The sequence below is a fragment of the Lycium barbarum genome, chromosome 4 (genome assembly GCF_019175385.1).
Source record: "Lycium barbarum isolate Lr01 chromosome 4, ASM1917538v2, whole genome shotgun sequence".
Lineage (NCBI taxonomy): Eukaryota > Viridiplantae > Streptophyta > Magnoliopsida > Solanales > Solanaceae > Lycium > Lycium barbarum.
The window spans coordinates 9240969-9252697 of record NC_083340.1 but is presented as its reverse complement, the minus strand read 5'-3'; the positions used below and the strand labels follow the sequence as shown (position 1 = coordinate 9252697).

The 11729-nt window shown below is 35.5% G+C and overlaps 1 long non-coding RNA gene across 1 annotated transcript; it reads left to right on the top strand.

Moving 5' to 3' along the window:
- Positions 1-2238: 2238 nt before the first annotated feature.
- Positions 2239-2523, top strand: LOC132638164 (uncharacterized). Its single transcript, XR_009581616.1, has 2 exons — positions 2239-2392; positions 2474-2523. It is a non-coding gene; the product is annotated as an uncharacterized LOC132638164 (long non-coding RNA).
- Positions 2524-11729: the final 9206 nt, after the last annotated feature.

Below are 11729 nucleotides of genomic sequence, written 5' to 3'. Positions count from 1 at the left end.
CATTAGTCTCCATATCACACGCTTATTCCGAGTTTCAAATTTTTACTATTCTATATTCTGCCGAAAATCGGGCAGCATCTCCCCTGTTTATATGCCTAGCCCGAAATTACAATTCAGCAACCAATCAACAACAACAATAATACCAACATCAACAACACTATTATTCGTACCAACATATCCCATAAACATCCCACACGACGTTTTTCAACATATAACAACAATATGCACTTTAATCCGTCCCAATCAAGGAGTATAGTCCCATAAACACACCAACAATTTTAGATACCGTTTTTATATGCATAAATCAGTCCATCCACACGGCCACAACATGTTCAAAACATCCCATAAACACAACAACTACAACACAACACTTTATGACCTTTTCTCCATAACTATTTTTATTTTTAAGGCTTGCTAGACCTTCAAATAAACTCAACATAAAAGATGGGATAAATAACATACCTTATACTTGGAAAAAAACTCAGCCACGTCAACCTTTTCCAACACCAAGCTTAAGTAGAAGCAAGAACAATCACTTTTCACGGACTAGTTTGGCGTAATCTTGTCAATTTCTTGATTTATCGGACTATAATGTTTGGGAGATGTTTTGAGAGAATTCTAGGAACTTTTGGAATGTTAATTTGCTGAAAAAAACGAGTTGGTGGGGGTATTTATAGCCCCCCTAGGTCGGTTCCACCGACCTTCCCATGTGGGGCCCGCGGATCCACTTAGGCAGCTTAGGGTCTTGTTCTTAAAATGGCCATAACTCTTGATTCTAACATCGTGTGAGGGCCCACGACCTATGGTTGGAAAGCTCTTTCAATTATATACAACTTTTATTTCTGGGAGTTTTCCCAAATTCGAAACTTATAATTCCGTTTTTTCCCCTCCAAATCAGATCATCTGAAAACGTTTCCTTAAATTGTCCTTTTGGAGAGCTTATGTCCATATTTGGCTTATGGGTCCTTCTTAGGACTTGCTCAACTTCACATGTACTACCCATATATCTCTTCATATGTCTTTTATAAAATCCTGACATGTGGGCCCCTCCTTAACTTATGGTTACGAGGGCTATTATCAGGGAACTTGTTAACTGATTTAGTCCATACGATCTCCAAATGTCACATGAATACTCTTATATGCAGATAATACAATATTCATCCCTAATTCTTGTATAACTCTGCTCTCCCTTGAGCTCATACTAAGCCGCCGACAGTCTTGGTGACGCAAACTTTCCGGGGTGTAACATTTAACCCCATCCCCCTAGATGTTCTCCAGACACTTTTCCTTGCTAAGGCCTTAGTCTGCGAATCTGCAAGATTATGACAAATTTACACAATCAATATTTATGGTATACCATTTTTCACAAATGATCTCACGGTATAGTATTTCTCCTTTTGGGCCTGGATTTGCCATCACAATAACGGTTTTGTACTCCACCAATCGTAATGGTGCTTTCACAATAAATAAAAAATTAGAGGAATTGATTTCTCAAATAAGATATTTGATATAATAAATGTCTAAACCAATTTACTTTTTCACTAGCTGAAGCTAAAGGAATTGGTGGAGTTAGCAACAATAATTTTTTATTTCTAACACATAGCACCGAGTTTTCTCATCTGCATTAAAAAAAAATTGAGTACAACACAATGTTTTTTATTTTTAATAAAACAAACGATGAATTTTCTTACCAAGTAAATATACCTGGTTTGCTTGTACCCACTAAGTACTTCTACTGCACAAGCAATATCAAGCCAAGTGCAGTCAGTCACATATCTCATATTTAGGCTAGCATACTCCTTTTTGATTTATCACAATTTTTTCACTTTGACTTGAAAATAAATAAACACTTAATCAAAAGGATTTGCAACACATGTACAATCCACAAAATTGTACTTCACAATTTTCTCAACATAATGTGACTAGTTAAGAAAAGTTTTATCACATGTTTTTTATATTTTGCCTCACTCAAATTTCTGACACCAAAATGATTGCTACACATATTTTTAGTTTAATTCAACAACATTAATGTTAGAGCCAAAGATCAACAAATGATCAACCATTGAAGCAAATAACATGTGATTTTTTCAACATCAATACATGCACTTGCCACACTTTTTAAAACATTCTCAAAGATGAAAAAATCACTTTCATGATTAATATTTTCTCACTTTTTTTTTAAGTAGGGTCAATGGAAGGTCCCACTGTCTATTTTTATTAATAAATCAAATAGAGTCTAAAGCAATAAAAGAAAACAAAAGCATCTGTAAACACGAAAACTTCCAGAAGTAAAATTAGGAAAGTTAGCTTTGACTTTGGTTTCCTCTTCCCATGGGTGAATCTGTAAGCTTGTAGCATGTTTCCTCTTGATCTTCTTCATCTGGGCTTTAAGGTACGCATACTATTGTTCACAAGTACCTTTTTGTTTCATCATTTTCTTCATCTCACTTCTTTGATTGACTGAGTTCAACAGATCTGTACTATTGCGGTCCAAATTGAGCTGAGTTTTGTCTTCCATCACAATTCGAAGATGTATGCTTCCACCGTAAAGCTGATTGAAAGGTATTTTCTCTTGTCCATGTACCTGAGCGTCTTCAAATTGAATGTTTGTCCAAATCGACCTGAAGTATGTTTTAAATCTGCTCTTATGTTCTATATGTATTGGGTTTATGCTAAAATTAATAGGTGTTTGAGCAATGGAGTGAGCACCTACTGTGCTAATACCACACAAAGCTCAATCCCATGTCGATTTAGTATATTCCCAGTTCCATGTACTCTCCAATAAATCCCTTTTGCATGAGACCTCATGTAGCTGATGAAATCGTGATTACCATGTTTTGTTGTTTCTCCTTGTTGCTGCTACTATATATGTGCTTGTTTTCCTGTATTTGTGACTTGTTTGACTGATAAAGTTCCCTCTTTTGATAATCTCTAAGAATGTATTCTAAAAGCTCCGACTGTTGCGCCTCCTTGTCTGAGAAACTTCGACCAGCTGCTCCTTGCTCATATCCAATGTTTGGTTGAGTCGTCTTTGTTTTTTTTTTTTTTTTTGAAATGGTAAGCTTTACTATCCTTCTCCGTTGTTGTAGCTTCATCAGCTGTACCATTGCCATAGTTGTTTTCCGCTTGTTATTGAGATTTCCTGATTTAATTCCCATGCTGATTTGGAACTCTTATGACTTATGATATAAGCCCCATGTTGTTGACTAACCTTGAAACCGATTGGAGATTGGACAGTATAATGAGCATCAATCGACACCAATACCACACACTGTCCCACCCAAAATTGAATCAAATATATCCCAATGCCTTGCTTTCCCTTTTGCTGTGATTGTGACCCTGATGTATGTTGATGTTGTTGACCAGAGTCCATATTATTTTGCCTTGAACTTGTTGTCTTTTCCAATGCTTGTATGTTGATCCTGTTTGTGCTATCTTCTTGTGTGATTGCCATATTATGTGTACCTGCAAAAAAGAGAAACCTGTTAGTTGAAATAAATTTGTCACAGTTCTTCTCCATAAGGATTCGAACTTGAGGACTTTCATTTCCTTTTCTCCCTCCTATCCACCTCATCTTTTACAGATCTAAGTCTCAAATAAGGTTACTCCAACTTATCATTGTTCACTATCCTTCTTCCATGAGAATTGAGTTCCTGAAAGTTCCTGGCTAAGACTGCTCCCTCATCTAGGGCCAAATTAGCTAGATAGTCAGCTAATTTGTTTCCTTCCCTGAAAATATAGGCAATAATCACAGTTTTTCCCGTCATTAGTCTTTAGATCTCTTCTATTATGTTGATAATCTGCCAGGGCACTTTCCAAATCCTCTCCACTAGGTTTTTAAGCAATAAAGAGTCGTTTAAATAAGAATCTTGTCCACCTGTATAGTATCCAAGTATTTTAGAGCTTGCAGAATTGCCATTGCTTCAGTTTGGGTGTTGGTGCTGAAATTTCCTTCCATCTCTTTAGCTTGTGCTTGAATAATATCCCCATTAGGATCTCTCACACAAAAACCCCAAGAGCTTCTACCTGGATTGCCTCTTGATGCCCCATAAGTGTTTGCCTTCATCCAACCATATTCAGGTAGTTTCCAAATGACTTTAGTAACCCTAACTGTAGGAGTATACCCATATAAAGCCTCCACCACTCTACTCCAATTATATGGAGCATATTTGAAGTTCTTTCTTCTCACCCTCATGAATAGTATCAATGTGTGCATTTCTCTGTCTCAACATTTGAAAAGCAGACCCTGTTGACACCCAATTTTGTCCCGCCTTCCCCAAAATATCTATTTACGCTTCTAATATTTTTCGGCGACTTAAGGAATAACTATTTATATTTTAGCTTTTATTAATACCGGCGTTTCATTGTTCTATTGCAATCACTAGCTGTCATTATTTTTATTACCACTATCACTATTATTATTATTATTATTATTATTATTATTATTATTATTATTATTATTATTTTTATTATTATAATCCGCATTATAATCATCTCAGCCTTTTTTTTTACCATCCTATGCACACGCATCGCATTTATTTTCGCATAACTAAATAATATCATTTACTTACTGTTGACTTTCAAAATATTATTGCACGGTTATTATGACGTCATATAAGTTTATATGTATTTTTATATTAGATAATATTTGGGGCACCCGTTAATATATAATTAATTAAAATAGGTCCTTTATTTAAATTTAGAAGCCCAATTCATTTCTTTCATTCAACCCATATTTTTAATTAAGCAACCCAAAATATTAATTCAATCCATATTTAAGTCCTAAAACCATTTGGGCTAAAAGTCAATTCGTTGAAACCAACCCAATTCATTACCCGGCCTATTCATTTACCCGACCAGCCCAACGTTTTATTCATCCGCCCAACCCATTACCCGCCTAAATTGACCCGACCCGATTCCCTTATTCAACAGAAATGAAACACTAGGTTTTCATCTTTTCTCCTTTCATCCGCCGCACACCTCTCTCTCTGATCTCTTTCTCTTCTTCAACCAAAAATGGAAAAAACACAGAGAGCCTTTCATTTCTCACAGGCTGTGCATGGCGAATTCAGGGAAGGCAATTAATGCTTATCCCTTTCCCCGTCAGATCTCAACCAGGGAAGTCGTCGGCTTCCTTCGATTGTCTGCGTTTGACCTGAAATGCTTTAAATGGATTTCGTTCGTTTGTGAAAACAAAACCCTTTCTCATTAATCTTTTTTATTTTCGGGTACGAGATTTTAATGGTTTTTGTCCACTTCTCTCTTTTCTGACCAATCGTTTGAAATATCAAAGAATCCGAACGTTGATTTGGGGGTGGAGCATTGTTGACCGAGAAAAACCCCGCCCAAAATTTCAAACCCCAGCCCAAACCCTAATTTAAACCCTATAAATAATCGTTTTCGGAAGTGAAAAAAGGGGAGTTCTTTTAGCTGTCCAAAATTCCCCTAAAAAAACACAAGTTCTGGGAGTCGCCCTAAAAATCCCTACAAAATATTTTAGCAGTCACAATATAGTTTAATATCGATTCAAAAATACTAAACGTTTTATTCTCTTTTCGCTGCTTCGGATCCAAGTGGATACTAACTCGGAGAATTTGAAGTGTTTCGAGGTAGATTGGAAACCCCGCACCTACTTCGCTGCACCCGACGAAGGTAATTCACCTTCCTTTAGTTAATTTTTAGTAATTGTTTGAGTGCTTTAAACTACTGATAAGTTGGTATTTTACCAACTTATTTCTTCTTTAAAGCTTAGACTTTTGCAATGTTTGATTGAAAAAATAGTGCATTTAATGTCGTTTACTTCCATTTTATAGGTTTATGTGATTTAGTAGTGATCGGAAGAAACCAAGCGAAAATAAAGTCAAAAAGAGGCCAAATTGAACAAAAACTGCACAGTTTTGCAAAACTGTCAAAAGTGGACAGTTTTGCAAAAACGGGACAGAACTGCAAAAAACGGGCAGAACTGCAAAAACTGAAAGTTAGGGCATATTTTGTCATTTTTTGGACTTGGAAAAATTGAGGAGCTACAAAAGAGAGGCTTGGGGCAAAACATTTTCATCTTTGGCCATTTTTCTTACAAGCTTGGAGGCTAGGGTTTGTCTACACCATTGGAGGAGAAGATTGGAAGCACTTCAATGAGATATTTCTTAATCCTTTCTTCAATTCCTTGTTTTGTATTGTATATCTAAGTTTGTAGATTTCGATTCCATTACTTGAATCTTATTTATGCAAATATTCATATGTTTGGTTTGGATGAATCTCTCATTTTGCTTATGTATTGAATGATTTTAATTTCTAATGAAGTGGGTTTATTGTTTCTCTATTAACTCTTTGTTATACCCCATTTTAACCGGGTTAGAGCGGAGTACAACATATTGGAGACTCCTAAATTGCTTGTTTAAAGAGTCGCCACCTAATTGATTTTTACGGCGAATTAGGACACCTAATTATTAACTAAGGTAAAGTTAAAACTAAACCTCCGTTAATAGTCTGCTTAACCAGTGTGATTCTAGGTAAGGGTTCTATATTATACTAAAGGGAAGGGGTTAGACATCCTTTAGAATCCGTTAACTACGGCTATCCGGCCAAACTTAGGTTAATTAATCAAGATTAAATATAGTGTTTAAATTTTAAGAAAATAGCTTGTACATATTACTAAGGTTTCAAAGGAAAATATAATAGTGCCGTTTGAATTAACTTGTAGAAAAATATAGTAATTTTATAAAGGAAATGCTGAGACTTGTAAATGCTGTTAAAAAACTTTGAATGCGAAGAGTAATGCTATTTTAAAAAAATATGACTTGTAAAAAAATATAATAATTTGTGTAAAAGGAGAATTTAAATACTATTTAGAATAAGGTTTATAAATTGTTGCTAAAGCTTTAAACGAAAATATAATGATGCAATTCAAAATGAGACTTACAAAGAAAAATAGTTTGCATATAAGTAATATCTTTTTTTTAAAATATAATAGTTTGCATATAAGTAATAGCTTTTAAATAGAATGCAAAAGAGGTAAGTTTTCTTTTTCTTTATTTAACTATGTTTGGCTAAAATATGCATAATTGGGTGACTCTTAAAAGTGTGTTCATAAAATATATTTGAATTTATATTTACACATTAGTGACGTTTTGGAATTTCTAGGATAGTAAGAATAAAATATGATTCTTTTAACTCAATATGTATAGCCATGCTAATTTACAAATCAATTAAATAAAACCAGAAAAGAAGAGAATAAAACTTATGGAATTAATTCGTAGTCTTCCTTAAACTAACTACCCGTTACTAAAACTAAACCTACTGATTAATTAGGATTTATCTAAAACTAATAAGAACAAAACAAACAAAGAGTTAGTTGAATAATATAAATTTATATGCACAAAATAAAACAAAGGGGTAATAGGTATCAAATGGGCCAGCCCATTCGGGGACTGCTGGACCCATTTCTGTTGGCTTCGGCCCAGCAGTTTTTTTTTTATTGCTGGGCTGCTGCTGCTGTTCCTGTGTATCGGGCTTTGGCCCAGAATATTGATTTCTATTTTTTGCTGTAGACAGGGATGGACCGAGAGAAGATCTCGTTGGGCCTTTAGCCCAACACCGGATGCGGAGAGGGACGAGTCCTTTGGACTCGTATGCGAGGTTCATGCGAAAAAGAATGAAAGACGGAGATTAGTATATGATCAACAAGGTTAAGCATACAAACATATAAATTCAAAACAGACTCCGTTAATTATATATGCTATGTATATCCAAGTGCATTTCACGAACACAACTTCAATATGCATTGATATACAGATCTCAAACTGACATATACTTGCAACAAACGCACAAAATTTAAGCAAACCCAAAACTGAAATATAGACTATGCTTTTCATGCAAATGACGTATATATATATCAGTGTTTTAAAAGGCGGGGGCGTAAGGCGAGACGTTTTATGTCTGCCTCAGCGAGGCGTAAGCTCCGAGACACGAGGCGTAAGCCTCATGGGACTTTAATTTTTAGTATTTTATAAAATGATATAATTATAATAAATACTTTTAAATTGGTTAAATAACGTAAAAAATTGAAGAAAACAATAAATAAGTGATATATATATATATATATATATATACACACACATATACATACTCCACCCCCACAAAAAAACTAATTAGAACAATCTATTATACATACTTACAAGTATAAGTGACTGCTCGTTACTTTTTTGAGATAGTAGAAGACAAGATAAATAATTGGAAAAGAACATATATTAGGCATTCTAGCAATAAAAAAAGGTCTTGACTTTTAAATTTAATGTTTCAGTTCCTTTTTAAAATATTTGAGTAATTACATGTTGACTTTTGAAAATTTGGGCATTATACTAAGGATTTATTTAACAAATTTCGTTTTAGTTTGAAGAAGTTTTCTGGACTTACGTCCCAACAAAAAAAAACTCGCCCCAAACGCCTAGACTTACGCCCCAACAAAAAAAAAACTCGCCCCAAACGCCTGGGCGTACGCCCCAAATTGCTGGGCGTACGCCTTTGGGGACTTGTGCCCCGACCCATCGCCCCGAGGCATTTTTGGTACGCCCCGCCCCGAGGCTCGCCCCGAGGCTCGCCTCAAAAACGCCTTTTAAAACACTGATATATATATATATATATTAAGTATACTTCGAGTATACATACGCATAATTCGTAAGCAGACAGCAATGGTGCGCACATACGCATTATTGGAAGTTAACTAGAGACTTACTTGGAGTCACACAACATATAGAAAAGCAGTAGAGTAGTCAAAGAGATAAAGAAGACAAGTATGAGCACACATGTGAAGTTAGAAAAGCAGAAACAAATGGAGGGCCCGGAGTATCTATTCAAATCAGTGATATTTCACCAGATTATAGTAATCTGTTTTTTTTTTTTCTAAGAAGGCAGCAAAGTTATAATAACAACCATTACATCAAGTGTAGCATATATGCTCATTCTAAAACACTAATCCATTAAGAATACTTTAAGAGTGATCAGCATGCTTGACTGCAAACAACATCAACAAAATGACAGACAAGAACCAAAAAATGCTACAGCTCAGAAGGTATCCCAGCTACAGGAAAAACAAGTCCTGGACACCTATCATGCCCAATACACTTAGAGAAACATGTATATGGGAAACTTGAAGGGTCATTTGGAGTTTGTACATTCAATCTTTTACTCAGCTCTAATGCATTGTGATGTGTGATCAATTGATGACCAAACTGCAATTTTGTGACACACACAGAAAGAGAGCTGGAACTAAACATAGATAAAGATGCATATTCAGGATTCAACTAAGACCAGTTCTGGAAGTGGGAGGCAGTTGATGGCACAATACAACAATAAAAGGAATCTGTATGGTTTAAGTTCACTTACTACTTAAATGTAATCATCAACTAGCCATTTCGAAGTAGATGAGCATAGGAGTTACAAACACAGATTAATACAAGCAAGAGAGGAGAAAAGCATAACTAGTTATTTCAAATCTATTTTTTAACACATAGAGGACCTGAAGACTAGATGGGATTAATATCTAATTCTTATTTGGATCATGGTTAATGAATGAACCAACAGAAGTCCAAACCTTTGCACTTAGAGCATGCTTGCATGGACACAAGGCTTTTAACAGCAAGTTCTAAACTAGACAAAGTTAGGGTTCAAGTACCTATATAGCCAGTTAAAACTCCAGTTTAAATCTTCAACATGATCATGTCAAGCTATTTAATGAATGTCAGACACCAAATAAAACACAATAGGAGTGCTGCCAACTCCAGAATAGCCTAGAACAAGGCACTAACATGGACATGCATTTGGAGAGAATAACAGGTCATTTTTTAATGGCAATACCATCTGTAAGCTAATGTGGATTTTCTGCAAGCAACATAGATGGCATATTTTAAATCAAACTTGACACTACCAGCTTAAGATTTTTTCTTTCAACATCTCAAGAGAAATACTAAAAATGGTTTAAGGTTTCTAAACTTTCTTCCAGAAACAGCATTCGAAATTCAATGAAAAGAAAAAAAAGAAACAAGTTGGAGTTCTTACTTTGGGAGAACAAATATAAATTAGTTTTAGATCAAAGCAGCCTCATGCCAAACTTGTACATAACTTATTATCAAGGTTTAACATACAACAAATTTAAGCTCCTTAAGAATTAACGTCATTTGAAATAACCATTCTATATTGACCTGCAACCAGACATATACATGCTTAACTATGACTTTATGCCACCAAATACCAAACAGCTATTTAGGAATCAGGTAAATCATCAAAACAGGCTACATAAGCATTTTCAGTGATTCTGACTAACCAAGACATCCAAGCCAGTACAATGCAATCAAACTATTCACTTACACAAATCGACGAATCCCTAACAGACAATGTGATAAATGCAGGAGCAGAAACAGCATACACTTCTATACTTTATATGAGCTCACACAATTCCAACAAAGCCATACACAAGTCGATTCTAGCTCATTAACTTAACTAACATGCAGCCGGATTCAAGTGATTTAAGACCAAACCTATACTTAATAAAATTTAAAACTAATAACATCTAATCCATGTCACATAATAATTTAACTGAAAAAACCACTTAAACCATGCTTAACCATAAAAACATATTAACCTAACAAGTAACCAACTACTAATGACGAAAGAAACCAAATGATAAAAATGCAAAATAAATGAAAGGGGTTTACTGACCTTTTGCAGGTGCAGCGAAATGGGTATGGGGCTTCAGATCTACCTTTGAAACTACCAAATCTGAGCTCGCGAGGCTTAGATTCCCAACACCAACAGAATCAGATAAAAAAAATGTTTGACGTATCTTTTTGACTCGATTATTACAACGAACTACAAATTTGATATTTGGGAAATTCTGTGCGTCTGAAGACTGGTATTTTTCAGAAGATTTCCGTTGATAACAAAAAAAAACTTATTTTTGTAGGGGGTTTTGGGGGTTCCAGAACTGTATGCCTTTTTTGGGGGGCTTTCCAACCTGTTTTCAAACGAATCAACTCGCCCCTCTTTATAGGGTTTTGCTCTTTTTTTGTGTTGAAGAAAAAGGGAGGAGCGGGAGAGAGAGAAGAGCGGGGAACAGGGCTAAGTGGGGGACAGGGCATGGTGGGGGAAGCGGAGAAGAAGGAGGAAAAAGGGGAAGTGGGAGCGGCGGAGGAGAGGCGGGAAAGGAGGAGGCAGGGGAATTGAAGAGGAGAGGAAAGGAGGAAAGCGGCGGGGGGAACGACGAAATGAAGGGGAAACCCTAAAAAGGGTTTCCCTTATTTGGACGAAAAAATGGATCGAACCCGGTCCATTTGTGGACCGGGTCAAATTTTAGACTGGGTATTAAAAAGATGGACTAGTGAATTTAAACGTGGACTGGTCTAAAATTGAGATAAAAAATATGGTCTAGTCCAAAAAATATTAGGAGTTAATCGGACTTTGATTTGGGGTCCGGTAAGTCAAAATACGGACCGAGTGCAAGAAATAGTTTGGCTTCTAAATTTGCATAAGAGGCCCATTTTGATTAACGATGTACTAAGGGTGCCAGAATATCACCTAATACGGAAATATGTAATTATAAAAGATCCGGATAACAAAATCATATGATGTTGCAATGACCGTGCAATAATATTTAATAACAAACAAACACTAACATTTAAATGTGCGAAATAAAAATGCGATATGCATGCGGAAGTTGGTAGAAACGTTGAGAA